Genomic DNA, 27,294 nt, shown 5'->3' with positions numbered 1-27,294 from the left:
TATCATTTTTTTACACAAATTCCATACACCACCAAAACAGACCCTTAGCTCTCTCTCATCCTACCCTCTCTCTCTCTAGCCAAAACTAAGAAGGAGAAGAAGAAGAATCGGTTTTCAACCCGAGTTAGACACGCACAGCTCAAGAAAGGATTAACTACAAACGGTGAACGTAACCGACTTCAGGTGAGTTTCTAGCCCCATTTCCTGGTTATGTTTTCGGGGCTGTGTGCATACTCGATGTGAAGTGTGAATACACTTACTTTAAGTGGTAAGTGTATGCTATAGATGTTATACAAGAAGCTATTATATAATGCTTGTCGGTGCGTGAACGATCTTCGGATATTGCACGTATCGTCAAGGGTAGTGACTGTCAAGTGGTTAATAGTGTGTATGATTGCTATGATGTGACTTGTTTATTATGTAAATAATGTGCCGGTAGGAAGTGAATTATAGACAAGTAGATGTAGAGTGTGATAGAAGTGGATAGGGGTCTAGTAAGAGTGTTAAAGTGGCAAAGTGGTATAACATTATTCGTTATTAAAGTGGCAAAGTGGCATAACGATAACGTTATCAAAGTGGCATAAAGTGGCATAAGTGGCTAAGCTGTAGGGGTAATTAAGGTGTTAAGCAGTAGTAGGTTAGACACTGGGTTATGTGTCTTCGGATACGTATATGATGTATGTAGTGGTTGTATGCCAAGTTGCTTTATTAACTAGAACTCACTCAGCGTAGCAGACTTTTAGTATGCACGTAGGTGAGTAGATGAAAGAGCTAACATGAGGATGACACATGGCATGGATTGAATGGCTGGCATCTGAAGATGGAAGAAAAGATGTTTTAAATATAATGTTTTGTGTTATGGTATCAATGAAAAAGGTTTAATGTTTGTAACGAATTATTTGAGTTAACGTTTCCGCGAAAGTTTTAATAAACTCTGATTTGTATAACTGTGTTTATGAGTAAATCCGACGTTAAAGTGAGGCACCGGGAACGGGGCCTTACAAGTTGGTATCAGAGCAAAGTTCGAGAGATTTAAGCATCCTACATGCTTAGACTCGAACAGAGAATGGGATTTTAGTAAGAAAAGAAAGAAGATGCCAGTTCAAGATAGCCATGTGTCACTCAAGCAAGCTCAGTAACGGTAAAGTATGTTAAATATTGTATAAAGATGTTAGCTTAATTGTTAAAGAAAAGATATATGCAGGTTAGGGATAGGATTTGATGAGTGTTTGATTGATTAACTGTTTTTAAGTAGAAACTAGCACAAGTGAAATCACGAAGGGAAGTATGTAGAACCTGAGGAGTAATGCAAATAGTTAATTACACTTGATCAATGTCATTAGCTACTTACCTTACGAATCACCTGCTAAATAATTCCTTGAGTGATGACGTTTGTGTTTTCCCTTTTAGAATACTAATGGATGGAGCTGGAGAAATTGCTGGAACTGGAGGTCGCACCGGGCGTCATGGTAGGCCACGGGTGGTCCGAGAACCCTCTGTTGAATCATCTGCTAACGCCGGGGGAGAAGAAAGTGCTGGTGAGGGAAATCCGAGCAACAACGAAGGACATCAACTCGACCTTGCTGTTCTAACTGCCATTATCCAAGCTGTGGCAACTGCCATGAAGAATTGGAATCCCGAGAGATCTGCTGGAAGAACTGTTGAAGGATTAGGAGAAAATGGTAAGAAGGATGGTAAGGGAGGGATGGGTGACTCGAGTGAAGTTGGATATGTGAAAGTTGATGATGCAAAGAGAGGCCGAGGTGGGTGTAACTATAAGTCCTTCAAGGGATGCGGCCGGCCGAAGCTTACTGGTCTAGGAGACGCAATCGCTACCCTCCAATGGATAACCGCTATGGAAAAAATTATCCGAATTAGCGAGTGCCGTCCCGACCAAGCAGTGGGTTACGCCACTCAGTCATTTGAAAATGAGGATATGTACTGGTGGGAAACTGTAGAACAAAGGATGACCCGAGGAGAGATTATGGCAATGAAGTGGAATGACCTAAAGGAGTTAGTGCTGAAAAGGGTCTGTGCTGATGCCGAGGTGGAGAGAACCGGGATGAAGTTTCTGAATCTGAAGGCGGGCAAGATGACACACCGTGAGTACACCACTGATTCAACCGTATGTCTAGGCTGGTGACTGACATGGTGAACACTGAGGCGAAACGGATCAAGTGCTACATCAGGGGACTTCCCTAGAAGGTCCGCATGTTAGTCAGGGCCAACAAACCTGCTACCTTTGAGTCTGCGGTTGAGTTAGCGTTGTTATATATACAAGTGGTAGTTAGACAAGAGATTTAGTATAATTGAGATGTTTACCTAGTTCAGGGAAAATGTTGGGAGGTTATTTAGACAAGTGGCAGTTAAAGAATCAAATATGAATTTTCAAGGACAACAGAGAAATATTGGAAAGAAAAGACTCCTTCAAGACCTCAAACTGCTAGGAAAGTAGGAGTTTTGAAAGTAGAAGTGACAGAACTTCATCCTCAAGGCCCTCAACTTCAAGAGTGACAATACCAACTACCATACCTGCATTTAGATGATTGCCAAGTCCTGAACCAACTTCACTAGAAGATGAAAGTCCAAAGGATTGGTTTTGGGAAAAGAAGAAATGGATTTTGGTTATTAAAATGAAGAATGGTAGGGAACTATTGGTTATTAATATGAACAACTTTCCAAGATTGCCAAACTTCCTTTACCTGACTATGAATGTGTAACCCTAACTTATGAGATATACCAATTTCGAGCATTTACGTGTTCTTCCTAAACATTCGTCCAAATGATCCAAACAACCTACTCTACCTATCAAATAGAGATTCACAAAACAACCTGAACAACCTCTATAATACTAACTTCTTCTACCAAGCCAATGTTTATCGCGTTGTACCAGAAAGTCAACCATATCAAACCCAATATAACCAAGAAATAATTCCAAAAACCCAAACGACCCCGAAAATGGTTCCGCAAACAAAACTAACCACCTCCAAAAGAAAACGAAAAGAAAAATCAACCGAATGTTGAGTCTCTCGAAAACAAAAACAGTTTAAAGGTGTATATGTTTCAAAGATCCGAACACATGTAATAGTCGATCGGGTATGAACTTTTAGACTTGGATTTGTGAAAAGTTCACATCGCAATGGCCCGAGGAAGAATACGTGCCCATATGTGAATTTAAATATGTGTAGACAAGCCGTACAGAGATGAAAAGCTTGCCCCCATATGGAAATTTTTTCATGTAAATTTTTATACTCACAAAAAGCTAAGTTTGAATATGAAGTATTACTTTTATAGGAATGATTTGAATTAATTGATTTTAAATTTGAAGGGTTAAAATTAATTTGAGGGAAAAAATGAGTTAAAGTGTATGAAAGTATTTTTCTACATTTGTTGAACACCTCTCCTTACATGCAAGACATATATCAATTTTCATATAATTTTAAAACGTCAATAACTTTTTTGTATATCTTTATTTAAAAAAAATCACCATATTAGTAAACATTTTTTTATCTTTAATATGAGTATGATATTTTTGTATAAAAAGTTAGTAAAAAGATAGTGATTATATAAATATATATATATATATATATATATATATATATATATATATATATATATATATATATATTGTTATAGGTTAGTCACTGTGTTTTTCAACTGTCTTCTCTACATGCATTATAAGTTTTGTTAATTGTGTATTTCAATTTGGTTTTTAATATATTCAGTTTTAGATTCTGATAACTGTGTTTTTAGTATTTTATATGTTGTGTATTCCACTGTGTATTTTAATGTGTTGTAATTTTAAATATGCCGTATAAGAAATAAGTCTGTGTGAAGTTTTTTTTTTCTTATAGTCACATTCATTAAAGCCTACATAAACTCTAGCAAATATAACTTTTTATTTTATCTCAACTTTTTAAAATAAATATAAAGAAAACTCATTCCATTTTCCCTTTATTTAAAGATATGATTATTGGTTAATTGATCATTGTAGAAACATGAAATGAATCTGACCTGATCCATGACGATGTTCCCCGGTCTTCGAGATGAACGAAGTGCGCCTTGATCTTCTTCTCCGGCTAGCTTGAGATCTGCAATGGCTTTTTGGGGGTGTGGAGGTGACTGCTAAGAAATCTCGAGGATCTCTTGTTTACAGACACAAAAATGATATGATGGCAGCTCTTACTGAGCATGACCCCTTAATAAGAAGGTGGAGACCTTCTTATATAGAGAGCCTCATGGCCACCATCATGGTACCCTAATGGGCCTAGCCCAGTTAGGGTTACCTCCACAAAACCCCCTCAGCCCATTAATATTGTATTAGTCCATATAATAAAATAAGCCAAACATAATAAATTAAGGTCGTAAGCCGGGTTTAGTACCATACCCCTACAAGCCCCCCAAGTCTAGTGTTGCTCCTAGGCGTGCAAGCGTTTAGGTGGAGCGCTGGACTTCATAAGGTGTGTTAGGATATGAGGCGGTTTTTTCCCCTTTCTTTGGTCTTGTTTTTATTGTCTTTGAGTTTTGAGAGGTTTTCTCCATGATGGTGACATGTTGTGATCCTTATGATAATGATGGTGCACTGGCATGAATAAGATATAGCACGCATCATAACAATAGTGGCGAGGGGCCTGATAAAAGATAGAGTGCGCATCTCGATAATAATGTAATGCGACTTGCGCGCGAGGTAGCTTACGAGCTATAAAAATAATGAAGCTTGCGCGCGAGGCGACTTACGAGCAATAAAATAATGAAGCATGTGCGTGAGGCGACGTACGAGATATAAAATAATGAAGTCGTTATACAATGATGTGAAGCAAAGACTAGAAGCTAATGATTTCTGTACACTGCCTGAGGCACATGCATGTACAACAGGGATGAAATCATTGACATGAAGCGAATGATTTCTCTATAAAGTAATGATGGTGTACTGGCATGAATAAGATATAGCACGCATCATAACAATAGTGGCGCGGGGCCTGATAAAAGATATAGTGCGCATCTCGATAATAATGTAATGCGACTTGCGCGCGAGGCAGCTTACGAGCTATAAAAATAATGAAGCTTGCGGCTTTTTAGCTATAATATGATGATAATGACTGTCCCACAGGGGCCTCTTCTATGCGGGATGACTATCCCGGCTTGTTTTCAAAATAATAATGGAGGCACAAACGGCCAGATAATAATAATAATAATGTCATAGGTGTTTGTGCGGCTCGTAGCCGAACGTGCAAAAACATATAAAATTGACGCGTGGCCGTTTGGGTTTATGAGGATTCCCAACCTTTAAGTATGGCGTGTAGCCGTATGGGTTTATGAGGATTCCCAACCAATGATTAGGATGTCTTCCATCCTTAGGCAAATTATGAGGTGTGCCCAACCTAGTGTTTGGTGCATAGCTGTGTGTTCTGCATTAATATAAGCACAATTTTTTGTGCCATTTCATGCAAATCTTATATACTCATACTTTTCGTTTTGTTTTATTTTGATTGTTAAACCAAAATCAATATAGGCAAAAAGTTTTAGGTTTTGTAAAAAACTTGGGAAGTAATTCACTTACTTGAGGAATTTGTAACCAAGCATGTGCTATTGTTAGCGTTCTGGGATTTGGCCGCGAGGATTGTTTTTGCTTTGCCATGAGAATTCCACGCTTCCGATATGAGTGTTCCGAGCCTCTGACTCGAGAATTCTTTCAGATCGAGGAAGGTTTTCTTGTTATACGTGTCGGAGCAGAATAAGACCTCCGCCCCAGTTTGCCGATTTTAAAAAGTTGCGTTGCGAAGATGTATGCGTTCTTTAGTGATCGGTCTTGGTCTAACGAAGTGTTAATCTGCGGTGCGCGCATACATGGGGGCGGAGTGGTGATCCAAGGTCGCGTATGCATGGCGGCGGAGTGGTGATCCGTGGGCGCGCATGCATGGCGGCTGAAAGTTGAGCGCGCATGCATGGCGGAGAGTTGAGCGCGCATGCATGGCGGCGAGTTGAGCGCGCATGCATGGCGTTAGTCTTGACCCTTAGCACTGCGCATGCATGGCGTCGGGGTGTTCCTCCGATGCGGCACATGCATGGCCGGGAGAGTTCGTCCGCAGCGCATTTGCATGGCGTCGGAGTGATCCGTGGGTGCATGCATGGCGGCGGAGTGATGACTCGCGGGCGCGCGTGCATGGCAGTGGAGTCTTTTGCATAGAACCAAGGTATGGAGTCATCCTCCCACTTGAACAGTGATGCGGATGTAAGAAACCAAACTTTTGGAGGCGCCCATCCATTATGACGCGGTGTTGTTCCGCGACGACGCCCACGCATGTGGCGCAGTGTTCTTTTGTGACGTGATTGCGTAGTGGTGATCCGCAAGTATGATGGCGGTGTGCTGTGTAAATGAGTAAAGGACTTAGAATATATTTTCTTGCCTGGCTCCACCTGTGGAGGTGGTGTGGTATTTATAGTATTAGGGTTTCCAATGATTGGGCTCAGACCCAATTAGGGCCTTTTTGGCCTCCTCCTATCGCTTCGCGCCACGTGTACTTGGGACACCTGGTGCTTTTTCATTGATTATTCTCTGACCAAGGTATTTCACCTGACCCATGTGCCATCACGTGGTGGCACATGGGCTTTGCTGAGTTGTCCACCCTTCATTGGCAGCTGTCAACATCAGCATATTCTTTATTCCTTAAAAGATACCTTCTGGAAGGTTGTCTGATGAGCACAATCATGGTTGTCCTTATCCTGATTTGGATAGGGACGTGGTTGGTTGTGTGCATATGTGATATGCGCTTATCCTGGGGATGCGCGAGGTCCTCTTTATTCTCACGCGCAGATGTGATATGCGTGAGCATATGTGATGCGTGAGCATATGTGATGCGTGAGCATATGTGATGCGTGAGCATATATGATATGCGTGAGCATATGTGATGCGTGAGCATATATGATATGCACCACGCACAGATGTGTTATGCGCGAGCATATGTGATATGCACCACGCGCGTAGGTTTTGGCTTTGTCTTGACATCCTGATTTCAAGCATGTGATGCGTGAGCATATGTGATATGCGCCACGCGCAGATGTGATATGCGTGAGCATATGTGATGCGTGAGCATATGTGATGCGTGAGCATGTGATATGTGCCACGCGCAGATGTGATACGCGTGAGCATGTGATGCCTGAGCATATGTGACGCGTGAACATGTGATGTGCCACGCACAGATGCGATGGGTGAGCATGTGATATGCACCACGCGCATAGGTTTTGGCTTTGTGTCTTCATGACATCCTGATTTCAAGCCTCTTATCTATATCTTGTAGGTTGACCCGCCCCGTTCGATGTTAAGGCGGGTGCATACCCCTTCAAGCTCCCCAGTCTAATGTGTGTCTTGTCTCGCGCGAGCGAGGTAAGATAGATATTAGACTTAATAGTTTGCTTTTTTAATAGGGCTTGTTTTTTTCTTTTTCTCTTCTTGTACGCGCGTTGCGCGAAATTCCATCCCTTTGGTTAAAATGAAATCGTCAATGCATGTGGTTGGTTGGTGTTGACATGCATCAGAGACGTTCAGACCTTTCGTGTGCTCGGCGCCAGCGCGCATACGTGATGGCGCGCTGCTGCTTTATAGCGGTGAACTCATGCATGGTGGCATGCATCATGGCGGCCAGATGGTTACCCGCGGTGGCGTGGTGGCGTAATGACATTACGCGGTGGCGAGGTTCACTTGTCGTGGCACGTGAATGTTGACGGAATGTTAATCCGCGACTGTGCGCATGTATGGTGGCGAAGTATTGACCCGTGACGGCGCATCGTGATCCGCGGCGACGCGCTGCTGCTTCATGGCGATGTACTGAACCGCGGTGGCACATGCGAGGTGGCGAAGTATTGAATCGCGGTGGCGCATGTGTGATGGCGGTGTATCGAACCGCGGTGGCGCATGCGTGGTGGCGGTGTATCGAACCGCGGTGGCGCATGCGTGATGGCGCGCGCGTGTGCGATAAGGTATGCTTACACATTGAAATTTGAACAAGGTTGTAAGGAAATTATTTTTACTTACTTCTTAACAGTTGTCATATTTCAAGTTATTTTGCGATATTTTGAATATGCTGACACGTGCCTTGGCATTTCATTATTCCTCTTTTGTGCGACGTTATCGCGCATTTATTATAGGGAATTATGAATAAGTTTTTTAGCCTTTACGTGTCAGTATGTGTTACTCTGCCTATATCCATTATAATCCCATGCGCGGCCCCGACTTGAAACCTTAACAACTATGCTTTGGCATGTGCTTTGCCTTAGTTGTGCTTAGGTATTTTATGGTCCAGCTGCGCAATACGTAGGATGGATGCTATGAGTAATTTGAGCTAAGGCTCATATTATCGGGCTAAGGCCCTGACGTTATAGAGTTAAAACTCGTCAACGCGTCTGAGCTTGAAGTTCGCGCATGTATGTTTTACTTTGTTTTATTTTTAGTTTGATGTCAATACAATGTTGTCATATTGCTCAAATTAATAAAGGGAAGTGTGAAACATGTATGCAAAATTAAAATCAGGCTCGCACATGCATGGCGGCGGAGTCGTGACTCGCGGGCGTGCTGTAGGTTCCCCGGACGGATCACACGAGATATCCCGATATACACAGGTGCGGAATCCCTGTGTAGATCGTTACGGACGTAGAACACAAGCACACGTACACACGATACGAACAAAACTCACGTTATATTGATAACTCGAACCGTGATACTTACAGACTCTCGACCTCACGTCAATAGACTTACTGAATTACACGTAAATAACCAACTCAATCAACTAAAACTCTAACCCGTAAACAGTAAACTGTAAACTATATAAATACACGACAACTTCGCCTCAGGCGAAGTTGTCTATAACTTCGCTCGTTCAACAAGTTCGCCTAGGCGAACTTGTCAACAACTTCGCTTAGTTAACAAGTTCTCCTAAGCGAACTTGTCAACAACTTCGCTTTTACAAACAAATACACAAACAATATTACAGACTCGATTACAGACATTAGACATATGAACTACTGACATCTATGCACCAACACGTGCATGCATGGTGGCGAAGCTTGATCCTTGGCAGTGCGCATGCACGGCGGCGGAGTGGTGACTCGCGGGCGCGCGTGCAAGGCGGAGAGTTGCGTGCGCATGCATGGCGGCGAGTTGCGCACAAGCATGGTAGAGGGTTGCGCGCACATGCATGGCGTTGGAGTCTTCTACGTAAAGCCAAAAGCATGGAGTCGTCTTTCGAACTCACATGGTGATTTCCGCGGGCGCGCATGCATGGCTGCGGAGTGAGGATCCGCGGGTGCGCGTGCATGGCGGCGGAATGGTGACCAGCTGGCGAACATGCACGGTGGCAGTCTTTTGCGCAAAACCCACATGGTGGTTTCCGCGGGCGCTCACGCATGTCGGCGGAATGGTGACCCGCTGGCGAGCATGCATGGTGGCGGTCTTCTGCGCAAAACCCACATGGTGGCAGTCTTTTGCGCAAAACCCACATGGTGGTTTCCGCGGTGGCGAGTTTCTCCGAGACTGTTAACTTTAGTTGCTCTAGTGGTGATGGAGGAGCACCGATGTACACAGCCTGTTATTCTTCTGTGCATTCCTTTTTGCTCCCAATTTTTGCTTTGTGGCCATAGATCTAGAACTTATTCCAGCATTGAACACTGAAAAATCAGATTTGGATCCGACACCCATTGCGTGTGAACGCAGATCTGCGTCACTCCAGAAACACAGATCTGGAAGCATCTTTTAGATCTATGGATCTTCTTGAGCTTTAATAGGACAAATCTTGAAGCATCGTTCTGTAAACTTCCAGATCTGGATTTTTCTTGGGAGAAAATGGATGAACAGATCTGAATAATGGATGAACAGATCCGAGAACCGAGACGAAAATCGAAGGGTAGCTCATTGCCGTCACACGGATGGCGCCAATGTAGAAACATGAAATGAATCTGACCTGATCCATGACGATGTTCCCCGGTCTTCGAGATGAACGAACTGCGCCATGATCTTCTTCTCCGGCTAGCTTGAGATCTGCAATGGCTTTTTGGGGGTGTGGAGGTGACTGCTAAGAAATCTCAAGGATCTCTTGTTTACAGACACAAAAATGATATGATGGCAGCTCTTAGTGAGCATGACCCCTTAATAAGAAGGTGGAGACCTCCTTATATAGAGAGCCTCATGGCCACCATCATGGTACCCTAATGGGCCTAGCCCAGTTAGGGTTACCTCCACAAAACCCCCTCAGCCCAATAATATTGTATTAGTCCATATAATAAAATAAGCCAAACATAATAAATTAAGGTCGTAAGCCGGGTTTATTCATTTGATGATAGCGACATAGATTTATTGATTACGATGAACTTAATTTTAACAATAAAAGTGTTGATTTTATTAATCATATTCGAAATACAATTGTTTCACGATTTTAAAAGTACTATATAGTTTACTAAATATGACGTCAACATTAACTTTGCAAAGTACTATATTCCATTGAATATTTATAGGTAAGATGAAAAAATATAATTCATCATACTCAAAATATAACTGTTTAATCATCATTTTAAAATTACTATATTATTTTGATGTAATATCAACATCATCACCAACCGAATAACATGTTTAACATGTGCAACATGTATAGACATCTTTAAGAGACCTCAAACTATCTTCTTGTATTCCATTTGGTTCCACACAAATCTTAGGTAAGAATTCGAGAATTATCGACATGAAAATCGTTATAAAGGAAACGAAACAATTTATTTCGTCATATTGTTACACTAGGATGGTACCCGTGTTACATATGGATGAAACATGTATAAAACGTAATATATATGTAAAATCATATAAATTTAATGAAATGAAATGTCGTATTTATATATAAATAATAATTTAACGTGAATTAAAAGACATCATAGCATATTTTAATTCATATACAAAAACATACGAAAACTAACAAAGATAAATGAGAGAAATGAAAAGTTAATACATTTCATAACTTATACCATGACTACAATAAGAAAACAAAGGAAATTAGTCTCCAAATAAAAAAAAGTCTCCAAATCTTAAAACATAACAATAAAAACATATCATTGTCTTTATTTATTAATCGGTTAATTGGAAATCATAAACATTCTTTTTGAAACCTTCTCCAACTTGCGAGTTACAAGTTTAACATCATATGTCATTTTGTCATCAACTCCATCTTTAACAACACTACTAAACATATTGGTATTCTCTCCACATTTGATGTTTTACACTTGATTGTTGACATGCTAGATTCATCATCAACGTCAAACACATCCACAAGTTTCCTCTTCAGTTTATCAGCAAATGATGTATTTGATGATTTCTTCAAATTATTTTCATCCTCAATTTCAAATTATGATTAACATTTATTGACAAATAAAGGGATGATATGTTTTCATTGTTATATTTTAATATTTGGAGAATTGATTTTTTATATTTACTTTTATTATTTGGAGACTAATATCCTTGGTTTGTTTATTGTACTCAAGATTATTGACCCGTGGACGCCACAGGTGGAAATATAAACAATGTTAAATAAACACACAGGGAGAGGGGAGAGTAAGAATATTATTAGTGAATATAAAGTATGGACAACTTGTATAATATGATTTTACGAATAACTCTTCAAATGATGATTTATACTTGAAAACTATTTATTCTTGTAATGTTGGATATAGCATACATGAGACAGAAAATGAAACTAAAAGGTTATATACATTAACGCACCCTTAAAATATCCTACTAACCATCATAACATTAATATAACTTCATAAACCCAAACAACGTTCCAAAGGTATTTAACATAATAATACATATACATCTAGTTTCAAACCATTCAAAATATAACCATCGTCAAAAAACTTTACAAGCTGCATCAAAAGTAAAATATCATCCAAAAACTTCAACATGTAGCACATCAGCATCACGGGCTGGATAATTGTCAACCAAAAGAAGACAATTTCATTCACAACCTTCCATAATAAATAAAAGTTAATTAAAAACCATTATGTAATCTTCAATTCGACTAACTAATTAAAATTCATAGTATATTTAAATTAAGGTCAAACAATCTTAATACAAAATTTACAATAATATATCTTGATGCTTATACAAATGTTAGACACTTTATCATAATAAAAAGTGCACCATAATAACATAACTCTGGAATTATCATTATATTATAACTGTATACATAAAATCTTGAATTAAACAATATAATTACTAATAATAAATTTAAGATTCTGATGTAATATTGGTTACACATGTTTGTTGATTGAAAAATAAGATAATACGATAGTATGCATAACATGTAATAAACGGATTGTGTAGGGAGTTTTATGTTTATTCAACAACATGTTAATATGGAGGATCTCATAAACAATTTTAATAGTTGTACGTTACAAATGTCGAAGAGATTAGCAAAAGAACGTACCTTAGATTACCGTAAGTAAAATATCAATAATATTGAGAAGTGATAAAAACTTAAAACACTATTGTAATGATGGACAAATGATCAAAATCAACCAAAATGTTTTGTGGCTCCATTCCTCTGTGAAATTATAATATTGTATACAAATAAGTATATTTATATAAATGTAAATGTATGCATGTTTTGGTCAAAAATCGGTTTGAAGGATAATGTAACCAAATCGGTTTTGTGAGGTAGAGTGCTTATATAACAATGATGAATATATAGGTAAAATAGGTATAAACACAGAGATTTGTTATGAAGAAAAGCCCTTGATCGATTTAGTCACAAAAAACCCCGGGTGATGAAAAATCGTCTATCACCACTCTATTAATCAAAAAAAGGATATTACAATGGTGGAGCTTATGATCGGTGAATACAATAAAGCTAAGTGTAAGTGATTGTAGCTAAATGATCTCTGTGAAATATCTAGTGAACAATGTGTTGTGTGACCTAAAACTGATCATAGCTCAATAAATACACATGATAACCAACTATAAGTCCTATTAATCCGCCACTCTTATAATAGCTAGACCAAGTCCCTCAGTCGTTATACCTGTTACATATGACACCATTCAAAGAATACAACCGTTAGTCAACAGTAAGTACTGAGGATTCACGATCTTAATATAACCTGGAACAAATAATTAAGTATATTCAATTCAGAATTCACATAAGGATAACATATCCTCAGCACAAAATATATGTGCCCTAACAATTGCCCCCAAAATGGCGGTTGTGAGTAGATAGCAGTTGTCATTTTGAATTCAAATCGCATGCAAAAATAATATTAGATGTGACAGGTTAGATATAATTATCACATATCTTGATTTACCATCTCCTGCCTATAAATGCGACCACTTATATCCTCTTATAATCACATCTCGGCAGATATCAGGTATCCTTTCTACTCCCTTATTCTCTTTCAATCATTCTTTATAATGTCTACAGTTATCGTATCATCTTCCTCCGAGCATTCGGAAACAAATGACCTCCGATCTCAAGGCTTTCAAACAAACCATTCATCGGAAATCTGTAAGTTCACATATCCTGAGAACGATGATCTTCATCCACTGTCCCATTAAGGCGCGATTTTCTGAATATTCGATTCCTCTGTCTGAAGTGATTCTTATTCCAAAACCTGGGTATATTTCCCAGCACAACCCTTTTTGATTAGTTATTCATACCCTTTTTCGTCATTTACCCAGAGCTTTTTTACCATAACCGGCATTAGCTATATCAAAAGCGATGTCGATGCTTTGGAGGGTGTTTCATACCATTGAGAGAATCATCGAAAAGGAGGACATCGAGTTTGGGTTGTCGGAGATAGCACACCTCTACACCTTAGTCACCCATGGATCTACCCGTTTTGTCTTGAAATCAAAGCCACATCACCCAACTACTATCCTCAAAGCCACCCAAAACAGTCCATTTTGGAAAAATTAGCTCTTTCTTGTTAAAAGGGACTCTATTCCTGGTGGGTTTGATCTACCCACAAGGTGGATTAGAAAGGGTAGGATCCTAGATCCTCTAACAAGCCAGAGATGATAACGTATCCTTCTTCTAACGTATTTCTTTTTGCTTTTCAGTGGATAACTTTGCTTTCTTGATGATCTTCCTGGAGTAGAGGAGAAAGTGAAGAAGTTCCTTGCACTTGATCCTGAGATCAGGACATTTCAAGCCAAAGCTACTGAAGTCATTCAAGAATCAATTTCAAAGTCATTAAGCAACATGTCAAGTAAGAATTAATAATATTTCATATTAATGAAAAATAAATGGAGACTTTATCTTTATATTGTGTTTTGTAGGTGCTCACAAGTCCAGCAAATCAGTTTCCCAGTTCTCCTTGGAAGACATCGACTGTCTCATTGTGAAGAAGGAAACTCAGAAGACCACTCCGGTCCATGAGCCGCGTCCTGTAACAACCCGTGCCAAGTTCGGAGCTTTAAAAAGAAAGAAGACTGCTGAGCCAGAAGATCCTTTTGAAGCCGAAAAATATCTCATCACCACTGTAAGGATCCCCTATCCTTTTTGTTTACTATTGTGGATCCTATATCTTCTTGAACTTATTTCTTTCTTATATGTAGGCCATGGATTCTGCCAAAAGCTACCATAACAAGTTTGTCAAAGATTTTGAAGACACTCTATCAGGAATGAGAGCTATGGACGCTGGTAAGGAAAAGACTATCTCCAAACTGACCAGGGAGAAGAAGCAGGCAGAGGATCATGCATCCTCAATTGAAGCCTAGATGCAAGAGGTGGTGACCCGTGCAACCAACAGGTCCAAAGTTTGGGTTGCTAAGTTTGTCCTTCAAGCAATGATCAAGATCGTGACTGACGTGAGGTCGAAGTCTCAGTAAAAAATAAACCGAATACAACTATTAGATAGCGGTAAGTGGGTATCGAACACAGGGAGTTTGTGGAAATTGTGTTACCAAGTAGTTATGTAATTTATCTAAATTAAACTAAATGCAAAAAGTAAAATCAAAGATTTGGTTATTTGGTTTTAATAACAAAAAGAACTAAAGCAATAAACGAGTTTTAATCAATATGTGAAAATATGCCTTCCTTCGGTTTCAGGTTTCTATGAATGTTACGGTTAATGTTTAACTGAGATGAACAATAGGTAAAGTTCGTGGTTATGTAAACAAATGCGATAAATGAAGATCAAGTACTTGGATTATACAACTCAAGGTGATCAATCAAAAACTAATTAATTTATCCAACCCTGAATCCCTCCCGATTAATCTCGATTACTTAAAGCACCAAGAACTGACATTTTAGAACACAAAATCGATAAACTAACAATCTATCAACCAATACATAAACACCATAATAATGAAATCAATAAGATAAAATATTATCTCAGAAATTGTCTAAACATTCAACCAAACAAACATAATAAACCTTACAATCCGAGGGAAAACACAAAGGGATTTAGCCGAGCATGATTCGGTTCATCATTCCTTCGATTATAATTTGCATATGAATCAAAAACAAGTCTTTAACGATTACCACACTCAAAATAATATTCTTGTCTTCCAAAATCGCCTCCAGCAAAATGAAAGATTCTCACAAATACAATGGTATAATTGAAACCTTTGTGAGATTCTAGCCAAATTAGACCCAAAAATCAATTGATTTGGTTAGCAAATAAGCAAGTTATGGGGGTATAATGTGGGAGTTAGGGTTTGAAGGTTTTGAAGAAGATGATGTTTAGTGGAATGAATGGTGAAAGAGGTGTGTGGTGTTGGTTAAATGTGAAGATAAAATAATATCCCGGTCCAGATGCGGAGCTCAAGGCTCCACCGTAAGCTACGGTGGTCACCGTAGCCTTCGGTGGCCTTGGTTCACAAAATCCTACCGTACCACAGTTGCTGGCCAGCGTAATGTTTTTCCTCCCCACCGTAGCTTACGGTAGGTACCGTAGGCTACGATGGCCCCTGTAAGTTTTCAAATTATTTATTTATTTATTTATTTTAATGAAAAAAAAACAAACCGAAAACTACAAAAACCAAAGATTACATAAAAATAATAATAAAAACTTATCTACCAAATTAAAATAAAAATAAAAATTACCCTACCGCCCATGAAAAATCCGAGTTGTCCTCAACACGGTATAAAAATTCGCAAGGACTTCCGCACACTTGATTTGGACAACTCCAAAGCGAAGAAGATAATTTTTAAAACGAATTTTAACAAAAACTAAATTAAAATAAACTAAAATATACAACATACCTTGGCCTTTTTAATTCGTTTCCTCATCCAGTAAGCGTAACAAATAACTCACCCGGTTCACATCGAGCATATTGATGTCCTTTCCTTCCAAGTGAGGTATTAGTCTTTGACCGTTCACCACTTGTTTTGTTTGCTCTTGAACATCTTCTATCTCCACATCACCAAACTGACCCACTTTTGTGATGACATATGGTCCCATCCACTTGCTCTTTAACTTACCCGGAAATAACTTTAGCCTTGAATTATACAACCACACCTTTTGACCCACTTCAAAAGTCCGTTTTCTCAACTTTGCATCATGGACTTTCTTTAGTTTGTCTTTGTACGCGGAAGCACATTCATTCGCTTCATCCCGGATTTCCTCGATCTCATTCAATTTCAACTTTCTCAATTCACTCGCTTCCTTATAATCCGCGTTAACATTCTTGATCGCCCAAAGCGCCATATGTGCCAACTCCATTGGTAAATGACACCCTTTTCCATAAACTAACCGATAAGGAGTTGTGCCAATAGGAGTTTTGTAGGCGGTCCGATACGCCCACAATGCATCATTTAACTTTAGAAGACCAATCCTTCCTATCGACCCGCACCATCTTCATCAAGATTTCTTTAATTTGACGATTGGACACTTCAACTTGTCCACTTGTTTGTGGATGATAAGGAGTAGCAATTCGGTGATTCACATTGTACCTTTTTAATAGTTTCCCAAAGTTGAAATTCTTGAAATGTGACCCACCATCACATATAATAACCCGCGGGATACCAAACCGAGCAAAGATGTTGGATTGAACGAATTTGCAAACTACCGAATGGTCGTTGGTTCTTGTTGCTACCGCTTCTACCCACTTGGACACATAATCAACCACAACCAAGATATATAAAAATCCATTTGAGTTTGGAAACAGACCCATAAAGTCAATTCCCCATACATCGAAAATCTCTAACACCAAAATCGGTTGCAATGGCATTTCATCCTGTTTCGAGATACTACCCAACTTTTGGCAATTAAAACAATGTTGGACATATTCACTTGCATCATTAAAAATCGTGGGCCAATAAAAACCACATTGGAGAACCCGATAACCCGTCTTTTGACCGCTAAAATGACCTCCACACGCCGATGCATGTGCCTGAGTCAAAATCTCCCGTACCTCAGAATCGGGTATACACCTCCTTATCATTTGATCCGAACCAATCTTGAACAAGTTCGGTTCATCCCAAATATATTGTTTCACTTGGGCCATGAACCGTTGTCTTCTTTTCTTCACCCAATGACTTGGAATAGACCCTGTTGCTAAATAGTTCACAAAGTGGGCATACCACGGTGCAGTTGACACGGCTAACAATTGTTCGTCGGGAAACCGTTCGTTTATCTCCATAGGGTCATCGACACCCTCCAATGGAATTCGGGATAGGTGATCCGCCACAACATTTTCACACCCCTTTTTATCCCGAAATTCTAAATCGAACTATTGCAAAAGCAATACCCAACGAATTAAACGAGCTTTTGCATCCTTCTTCTCCATCAAATATTGAACCGCGCTATGGTCCGAATAAACAATCACTTTACTCCCCCAAATATACGAGCGAAACTTATCCAAAGCATACACCACTGCAAGCAATTCTTTTTCAGTGGTTGTATAATTAAGTTGCGCTTCGGATAATGTTTTACTCGCATAATAAATGACCACCAGTTTTTTATCAACTCGTTGACCCAACACCGCAGTGGTATCACTAGCATCACACATGATCTCAAATGGCTTTGACCAATCCGGTGGTTGTAGAATGGGAGCTTTCACCAATTGTTCCATCAAAACATCAAACGCTTGCAAACATTCATCAGTAAAATCAAAAGGTGCATCTTTTAACAATAAATTACATAAAGGTTTTGTGATCACACTAAAGCCTTTAATAAATCTTCTATAAAAACCCGCATACCCCAAAAATAACCTTACCCCTTTAATGTTTTTAGGTGGTGGTAACGATGATATTACCCGGAATTTTGCCTTATCCACTTCCATTCCCCTTTCCGAAATTACGTGACCCAACACGATACCCTATTGCACCATGAAATGACTTTTCTCCCAACATAGAACTAAATTTGTCTCAACACATCTTTTTAAAACTTTTTCTAATTCATTGAGACAAGTTTCATAAGTTGGGCCAAAAATTGAAAAGTCATCCATAAATACCTCAGGTGATTCCCGACCATGTCCGAAAAAATACTTATCATACAACGTTGTAATGTGGCCGGAGCATTACATAATCCGAATGGCATTCGCCAACAAGCAAATGTGCCATACGGACAGGTGAAAGTGGTCTTGTGTTGGTCATCCGGGTGAATAGCAATTTGGTTATAACCCGAGTACCCATCCAAAAAACTGTAATACTTTTGACCCGATAATTTTTCAATAATTTGGTCAATGAAAGGTAATGGAAAATGGTCTTTAGATGTAGCGGCATTTAATTTACGATAATCAATGCAAACTCGCCACCCGGTGACCGGTCGGGTGGCGATTTGTTCACCGCTTTCATCTTTAATTACCTGTATACCTGCTTTTTTCGGTACCACCTGTGTAGGACTTATCCATGCGCTATCCGAGATGGGATAGATGATTCCCGCATCCAACCACATTATTACTTCTTTCTACACAATTTCTCTCAAATTGGAATTTAACCTTCTTTGAGTCTCTCGGGTTGGTTTTGCCTCCTCATTGGTGATGATTTTGTGCATAACTATAGATGGACTAATACCTTTTAAATCGGCAATTGTCCAACCTATGGCCGCTTTATTCGCCTTCAACACCTTCAACAATACTTTTTCTTGGGCATCTTCCAAATTAGATACAACAATGACCGGTAATGTGTCATTATCCCCCCAAAAGTGCATACTTCAAGTGACTTGGTAAATCCTTCAATTCCAACTTCGGTGGACTTTCCAATGACGGTTTTGTACCCGAATCAATCACAGCTGGCAGACTTTCAATTTGATAAGTCCATGGTGGTCGTCCTTTTTTAACCGCCAACACATCTAGATTTTTCTCTTCTATTCTCAATGCACAAAGATGTACCTATTCAGAAAAATCACAAACACATTCTTCCAAAGCATCGTCCTCATAATCGTGCGGTTCACACGTGTCAACAATATTGGCCATGAAACAATCATCACCACATAAAGCATTAGATCCATTAGTGAACACATTTAATCTCATTATTCTATTTCCAAAAGCCATATCAAATGTGCCCGAGCGACAATCAATAATAGCATGAGCGGTGTTTAAAATGGTCGACCCAATATAACATTTTGTTGTTGGGTCGAATCGACCGATGAGTAGTCTAAAACCAAAAAGTTAACCGGATAGCAAATTCTTCAATTTTTACTATCACATCCCGCACAATTCCTCGGGGAAGTTTATGGGACAAATCGGCTAACACAACCGTTGTCTCAACTCTTTTTAAAGGACCAAAATCATATCGGTCGTATAAACCCCCTAGAAGAATACTTACTCCGGCCCCAAGATCTAGTAACGCCTTAGACATTTGAAAATCGCCTACTTGAATGTTAATTAAAGGTGTCCCCGGATCTTGAAGCTTAGGAGGAAGATATCCTTTTAAAACAACACTCACCCGCTCAGTTAAATCCACTCGTAGAGGCACTTTTTGTTGCCTCTTTTGAGTGCACAATTTTTTCCAAAATATTGCATATGCGCGTACTTGCTTAATTGCCTCAAGTAGAGGTAAATTTACCTTTACTTGTATAAAAACTTCCCACATCTCTTCTTTTTGAGGACCTCTTTTGGAAATTATATTTTTCTTACCCGGGTCAAGTAAAGCCGAAGGAAATGGAACCACCTTTGGTTCTACTTCCTTATTTTCATCGTTTACATTTGAAGTTTGACCCGGATTTGTTAACGGTTTTTCAAAAGTGACATGTTTAGTGAGTTTATTTGTTACTATTTCATCATCACTTTCGTTACCCGTAATATCCTCAACTTCCCCATCAACCACACCCGGTGATAAATCTTTTTTATATTCTTTACCACTTCTTAAAACACTAACGTGATTGATAGGAACATTACGAGAAGATTTATGAGAAGGATTTACCTTTGTGTCGCTTGGCAATTGACCTTTATTCTTCTTCAACTCGGACATTTCAGTTGCGAGTTGACCCATTTGTGTAGTCAAAGATTGGATGGCCTTATCTCTTACTTCATCCTTTTGCATTCGCGCCTCATCAAGTTGATTTCTTTGTTGCATGTCTTGTAGCATCAACTTCAACATGTCCATAACCTCATTACCACTCGATGAACTTTGACCCGTTGACCCACCTTGACCGCCACCCGCCTTGACCTTGAAATCCTTGATTATTCCCGCCATGATAATTACCTTGGTTAATATATTGTTGGCGGGGAGCATAATTGATTTGATTTCCTTGAAAATTCGGGTTAGATTGAGTGCCCGGATTTCCATAACGAAAATTCGGGTGATTCCTTAACCTGGGGTGGTAGGTGTTGGAGTTCATGTTGTAATTTCTACCACCTCCCCCTTGGAGTGCATTCACCTCTTCCACCGATGCTTGACCTACCGTACATACCTCCGTTGCATGACCCAATTCATTACAATTTGTACAAACATTGATGACTTGATTAGTGGTTTGTACATTTCCTTCTTCCACGGCTTGCACTTACGGTATACCAATCGCTGGTCTCGCTCTTCTACCAGTTTGAGCCTTTCTCTTTGAAGTAACCGCCATTTGTTCCAAATATGCCCAATCGTCTTGTTCATAATTGATACTGTGACATTCATGACAAAACGAGGTACACTATATTCATTACGTAACAAGTAAACGATAAATCGGTTAATTCGTAGTGCTTAAACGAGTAACCGACCGATACTAATTATGACCCGTATACATACTGAGGGGTCATATACGAGTTATATATATGTTATAGAGACTAACATATTGATATTTAGGCCTTGGTACGTTTAAAACTCTTTAAACGAAAAAGGTTTCGTTTATCGATACGCTATAAGCTTAAACGCAATCGTTAATATCAAAACAAGCATTGTAGCATCCGTTAAGCCGAAAAAGATTTATAAAACACTTATATGACATGTTCTAAGCAATCCGTGAAAATATTTTGGAATTTTACAACGAGTCAGTACGTTTTTCTTATTTTACAAAAATAAGCTGAAAAACACGCGTTTTTGCGCTATTTCTCACACCCGAATTAATTTTCTTGCGAAAAACCGAACCCGAACTAAATTTGAAGTGGGCTTTTCATGTTTGGGCTTGTATAATTAAATTAATGGGCCAAAACAGCCCATTATGGGGCCTTCTTTATTTCCGATCGGAATACCCACCAAACATCACATTATTTTTTTTTATATAACTTCATCCTTAAGTCATTCTTATTCATTATAACATACAAAATTTTGAAGTCCAAAGCAGCTCCAGCCCTGTTCTATCAGCTCCTCTTCAAAACCCTAAGGTAAGATCAAGTTTTGTGAAGATTTAACCAAGTTTGATTCATATAATTAACATATAAACATGTTTAACCATCCAAAAACCCTAAAAATCAAGTAAAACCATGTTTTGATGTTAAACATGTTTACAAACCAGGAACATATACTTTTTTGGTCAAAAACGCGGATTAGAACATGAATACAACGTTTTTACGGTTAGAAAGTTCGGTTTGAACCCAAAACCGAAACCCTAATTATCAAGGCTGTTACATGGATGATTTATGCTTGGTTTGATGTTATATGATATGTAGATATACTGAGTTTGCAACCCAAGACCCGGAAAGTCGTTTAAGCTAGCAAAATTCATCGAAAACCAACAAGGTAAACCCGTAACACTCGTTTAGGGGCTGTTTAGTATTAGGTTGTGACGTGCTTGTTGTTAGCTTGTGAAAACTTGCAGGGACATTAGGGATCATATAAATGAGTCCCTGTTCAAATTTGGTAATTTTTCGATAAACGGAGAATATTTGGTGAATTTATTCCCGTTTATGAGCGTTTATTTGGGAAAAATAGCTAAACATATTGAAAAATTATGAAACTTGGTTTTGGAGTTTAATATGTGATGGTAGGATCACTAGTAAAGTTTGGGAATCATTGGAAATGTCTATGTATGGTTTGTACAATCATGGCTTAACCGAATTTTAACAGCCGAAAAACGCACAAAAGGCATTTTGTCAAAAGAGTTAGGTTCTGGAAATTTTGCAGGAGCTATGTAATAACATTGAGGTCATTGGTAAAAATTATCAGATTTTTCGGAGGTCGTTTGATATAAACGGGCCATTTATTACACGATTATAACCTATTAAATGAATTTTTATAAATAAATAATTAATCATAAAATTTCTGAAAATATTTTTATAAAATTCTCCATGTCTTAATGTATTTTTACAAAAATTTACAAAATTTATATATAAGTACATATTTAGTTATGATTAATCAAAGATTTAAATTATAATTGTTTTAACGAAACCGGCAGTTTTGTGTTTAACGGACTGACTGGTATGTCAAAATGTCAAAAGTGGCCAAATATCATATTTTTGAATGATATTAATAAAAACGAAATTTTTACGAGAATTCCGGACAATTCGGGTGGATTGTGCGCGTTTTGTATAATCAAACCCGTGTAAAAACGGAAACGAACCCTGCAATCAAACCAGACACCGAAACTTTAAAATTCTTTCATAAATCAAATCATTTTATCAATCAATATATTTACTTAAGTTTTATGTGATCTTACCTAATCCCGAAACGTATAAACGATCAACTGAGCTAGGCTCAGGAAACGGTGAAACTGAGCCAAATCCAGTTTTAAACATTTCATAGTATACAACGTCACAATCTAAGACTATGGTCATGTTCTGGGCCTAACAGCTATACCCAGATTATCTATACAGCCCGACTTAGCTTGAACACTGTACTAGTAATAACGATACGATACCGTTTATAGGAATCAGGCTATAAACGAGGCATCTGACTTATTGATACGTGATTTCTGTGCGAACTACGATAAGGTGAGTTTCACGACCCCCACTTTTTAAACTGTTTTACGAACTTTTGGGGTGAAAAGCATGTTTACATAAACTGATATACTTGAAAACGTGTGATGATGTGGATTATCTAAGTACTAACACTTGACAAGTCCCCACAAACACAAGTGATTAACTTCGTGCCGGTGACGTGTGGATAGTACTATCGGTTTGACAAACCCAACTGACAGAGCCGGAGGGGTATGCCGGAACATATGTAAACGCAGTTGCACATTGTCATTATATTTTTACATACTGCTATGTGGTGTTAGACATAGTACATACTTGGGGCAAAGTGGCTGTTAAATGCCAACGGGAGTGCATGGGCAGTGGAGGCCATGTGTTTTAGCTCGTTTCGGTTTCACTTGTGGCTTAGCATAATACATCATACACAGACATATATACATACACACTGTAAACTTTACGAACTTGTGAACTGATTTCATTGATACTCGTGAAACTTGAAACTCACCAACTAGACGTAGTTGACCCGTTTTAACATGCTTTTCAGGTAAAGCAAAAGTGGAATGATTTGCTTACATGCTTGGTGTTAGAAGGAAAGTTGAATAGCTGTGAATAGACGCTGATATAATACTGTATAAGAAGCTCTTAAACCGGTTATGTGTTTTTCACCTAGTTTGTAAACATAGTACCTACCCAGGTAATATGATGTAAATTAGTTTATGAATTTCTTTATAAACAATGTTGTTGATACCAGTGTTATCTGTTACATTCCCGTATTACGCTTCCGCAACTACCTAGTCGGGGTGTGACAGAAGTTGGTATCAGAGCCATTGGTTATAAAGAATTAGGATGTCCCTTAGGATACCCTAAGATAACCGTAGGCTCGATTAACTCTGGGAATAAAATAATATTAAATAATATACACGAATGATTCTCGTGATGAACGCGAATGGACAAGTGGGTTATTATGGTCCGAAACATAATAACAGACTTGTTTGTACAAGGAAATTCGAGAAGAAGTCGATAAACAATCGAATAGGTAAAAACAGCAACATATGTGTATAAAATATAATAATAGATAAATATTTGTGTATATAAACGATTATTTGTGCTTATGTGTATAAATACCTGCACGTATCTTACTATGATTAATATAGAAGGATATTATTCTTATCACTAACAATTGTGCAGGAATATGTCAAGATCTACTGATCGTGTACCTAATACCCTACCAACAGGGCCTGAGGAGGAAGAGGAGGATCCGGAAGAGGAAACGGAGGAGGAACCAGAGGAAATAGAAGAAGGTGCAGATGCGGTAATTCCACGCGAGGTACCCGCAGATCAACCCGACTTATCGGGTTACCGTTGTGACACCTACCCCCCTAGGGAATCCCCTAGGAATGTTGCAGGACAGGGAGCTACTAGTGCTTATCATTCACCTGTTAGAGCACCCAGATCCCCTACTCCACCTGTACAGCATACACCAGTACCCCCACCCACTATTAGAAACCGTCAGACCGCTCGCATTTCAGTGCGTCCACCTGAGCACACTTCTCTCCCACCTCGATCTACGTACCATTGGGGAGAAACATCACGTGTCCAGGTCACTGAGATACCTATTCCTACTTGGGGTTTACCCGCCCCGGTACCCGAGCCACCTCGTCATTCTGATTCAGCATGGTTTGGTTTAGCGACTGATCAGCTTGTAGACCACTCACATTCTATAAATAACCTAAACCTGCATAGACATGATATGCAAGATCACATGCGGTGCATGCAGCAAGAAATCAGAATTGTGCAAAGATCCAGTGCTCACAGCCACGGGCGTCAGGATCGAGCGATGATACTACTGGGGGTATGCTTAACGGTTAATGCGGCCCTAGTGGCTGCTGTTGTTTGGTTGTGGCTTCATGTTACCAAGAATGGATAGGACATAATAGTCTAGTCTTATGTATATAGTCTTTTGATATCCCAAGCAGCATTTTGTTACAGCGTGTTGGGCTGACTTGGGAGTTGTTTGTGGTGTAGTACTATTTCAAGCACTGACCCTTATCGGGTTAAGTCTACATGTCACTTAGTGACAAATTTTGATACGCATATACAAGCGCTGGCCTATACCAGGTTGAGCCTATGCGCTAATTTTGGATGCATATGTACAGTAATGATTATAATTAATACAAACGTGTTTTCTTTGGCATAGTTATGTGTTGTGAAGGTGTAATATCGTAAAGTTGTGTTGATCATAGTGAAACGATATTGATTATTATACAATTGATTATTCTATAGAATGGCCCCGAAGAAAACAAACCCTTTGTCTGAGGCGGAAGTGGCCGCAATGATTGCTCGTCAACTACAAGCAGTGATACCAACAATTGTAACACAAGTCACTGCAGGCATACGTGCTAACAATACTGTTAATCAACCTACGAGCACCACCACGGCCACTGTTAATACACCTCCGCCGGACACTAATGTAGCCCCGGGTGTTACTACCCCGGTGAATAATGATAATGTCATAAATAATAATAACACTCTCCCAACTATGAATGTCACTGGGAACCCAGAACCTGTTATGCACCCTGATAATATCCCGAACCCTTTACCGGTTGTTAACACAACTAATAATAATAATAATAACCGAGAACCCCCGCGTCAGGAGTACTCATACAAACAATTTACATCATGTAAACCGATTGAGTTTAAGGGCATTGAAGGACCTAGCGGGCTGGTCAAATGGATAGAAAAGACCGAGTCAGTAATTAATATCAGTGAGTGTCCACCGAACCGCGTGGTCAAATATGCTACCAGTATGTTTCTAGACCAAGCGCTGATGTGGTGGAACACGGTAGTCTAAATAAGGGGACAAGATGCTATTAATTGTATGTCATGGACTGAATTAAAAACCCTCATGCTAGAGCATTTTTGTCCTAAAAGTGAGATTCAGAGGTTGGAACACGAGTTATGGAATCTGGAAATGAAAGGAGCAGACCATGTGGGATACACGAATCATTTTAACGAACTGTCCCGCTTAGTTCCATGGTTAGTTACACCGGAAGCGAAACGAATTGAACGTTATATCTGGGGACTGACCCCTGCTGTGAGAAGTATAGTGAATTCAGTTGCCCACCCGACATTAGAAAGTGCTGTATCTCAAACGGGTGTCGTTACTTTTGATCTGATGAGAAGTGGAGTGATAAGGATGCCAGGTGAAACAACAAGTTTAAAACGAACTGATTATGGGACAAGAATGCAAGGAAACCCTCAGAACAAACGGGCTCGTCCGAATACCCGAAGTTATGCCATGACCAGTTCTAATGTTAAACAAGAGACCTATAAAGGGACGTTACCGAAGTGCAGAAGATGTAACTTTCATCATGTGGGTGATTGCAAACCGATCATTTGTCAAAAGTGTGGAAGAACGGGACACTATGCCCCAACTGTAGAACCCCCACCAACACTGTTAACCGTCCACCGCAACCAACTCAACTCCCTCGACCTCAACCAACCCGCCCACAACTCAACCAACAAACCCCACCTACCACGAACCTCCGTGCCTGCTATGAATGTGGCAGTACGGAACACTTTAGGAGATACTGCCCCAATTTGAACCCGGGTGCAGTGAGAAGGCAGAACCAAGCACAAGCATCAACCTCCAATGCAGCTAAGGGACGCGCGTTTGTATTAGGACCGGGTGAAGCGCGTCATGATCCGAATGTGGTGACAGGTACATTCTTAGTTTCGGGTCAGTATGCTTCAGTTTTGTTTGATACGGGTGCCGATAGAAGTTTCATATCTGTTAACTTCTTACCTTTAGAAAATATGCCGGTTAGTGAACTAACAAAACCATATACTATAGAACTCGCTAACGGTAAGCCTATACTTGTTAACCGAATAGCCCGAGACTGTTCCCTTATCCTAAACGACCACCCATTCCTTATTGATTTACTTCAAGTGGAATTGGGAAGTTTCGATGTTATAGTCGGTATGGACTGGCTATCTAAGTATAAAGCTGAAATTGTCTGTAAGGATAAGACCGTTAGGATACC

This window comes from Bidens hawaiensis, unplaced genomic scaffold (assembly GCF_021521415.1).
Source record: "Bidens hawaiensis isolate Kalapana, Puna unplaced genomic scaffold, B.hawaiensis_p1.1 tig00024017_1, whole genome shotgun sequence".
In the NCBI taxonomy this organism is placed as follows: domain Eukaryota; kingdom Viridiplantae; phylum Streptophyta; class Magnoliopsida; order Asterales; family Asteraceae; genus Bidens; species Bidens hawaiensis.
Note: the sequence above shows the minus strand (reverse complement) of the source record.